The sequence below is a fragment of the Manis pentadactyla genome, chromosome 1, assembly GCF_030020395.1.
Source record: "Manis pentadactyla isolate mManPen7 chromosome 1, mManPen7.hap1, whole genome shotgun sequence".
Taxonomy (NCBI): domain Eukaryota; kingdom Metazoa; phylum Chordata; class Mammalia; order Pholidota; family Manidae; genus Manis; species Manis pentadactyla.
In genome coordinates this window covers 177572543-177574143 of record NC_080019.1, presented here as the reverse complement: position 1 = coordinate 177574143, position 1601 = coordinate 177572543, and positions in this window count along the sequence as shown.

Below are 1601 nucleotides of genomic sequence, written 5' to 3'. Positions count from 1 at the left end.
TTCAAATACATTTTACCCAGTAGAAATAGTTTGTTACAGTACTCTTATGTCAGATGTATTAACATTAGAAGTGAAGGACATTGAAGTATTCAAACATCATTTAATAATGGCACTTTATCCCTGTACCAGCTGCAGCATATAGAACTATTTAAAACACAATTCATATCTATTATTCTTCATTAAATTAGTGACTTGTGTTTCCCATTTTTCCTAATTTGATCATTGCAATAGCTTTATTTATTGAATACATGCTATAAGTCAGATATTTTACAAATATTATCCCACTTAATTTAATCTTCACAACGACCCTGTGAGATAGATTTTACTTCCACTTTTTAAATGAAGAAAAGGAGAATCAGAAAGTAACTCTGCCATCATTATCCAGCTTGTAAATTCTAGGAAAATTTAAATACATATATCTTGGGTCTTTAAAGGCCAGAGGTGCTCTATAATTTCTATACAGAAAGCTTAGGTGTGACTAGAATCTTAGAAGTTGGGGGTGGTGAAGGGAGATTGTCTTGAAGCTATTTTTCCTTGGATTGTGTGAGTAAGATGGCACCCAGTGATCATGTCTTTGTATAGGCTCCTTCCATGTTGTGTCAGGGTGTGTTTCTGAGTGACCAATAGAATGTAGCAGAAGTGATGTTATGTCACTGACTTCTGAGGCTAGGTTACAAGAGGCACTAGAGCCCACCCCACCCCACCGCGTCCTCTCTCCCTCAGATCACTCCACTCTCTGGGGAGCCAGCTGCCATCAGGAGCAGCCCAAGGAAGAAGCTCTCATGGCGAGGAACTGAGGTCTCTGGCAGCAGCCATGTGTGTGAGCTTAGATTCCCCAGTTCCCAACAAGCCTTCAGATGACTCCAACCAGCATGTTGACAGCAACCTCATGAGAGATCCTGACCCAGCATCACCCAGTTAAGCTGCTCCCACATTCCTGACTCACAGAAGATGTGAGATAAGAAGTGTTTGTTATGTAAAGCCACTAAGTTTTTGGATAATTTGGTATGCAGCAATGGAAAACTAACACAGATCGTATGCTTATTTAGGATAGCTTGAAGAGGCAGACCAGTGGAGATAGGTTACATAAGGTTACATGTAAGGTTACAACCCCTATCCCCAGTCCTTTGTGCAAAGTCACTGTTGAAAGCCAATCTCTAGCCACTATGTCAACAGTAAGAATTCTAAGGGTCTTAACAAAAAGTTGTTAAAATATATACATGCATATATATATATATATATATAAGAGAGAGAGAGAGAGAATAGAATAGAGTAGAAAATACAGTACACCAACTCCTTAGTAAGAAATGCACATATTGCAAGAAAGCTTTTATTCCCAAAGTTCTCCAAATGTTTTTGTTTTCATGTAAGATGTCAGTTGGGATATAAAATATGAATATTTTTATGTTGTATTGTAGTTTTTAAGAAGTGTATAAAATATTGCATGCACACTATATCACTATTTCTGTATCTTTTATATCATGTGGTTATTACCCTATTGTATATACACTTGTCAAAATTCACAGAACTGCATATTAAAAAGTATGGATTTGATTTATGTAAATCATACCTTAAATTTTGAAACGAAAGGAAAAGTCAAT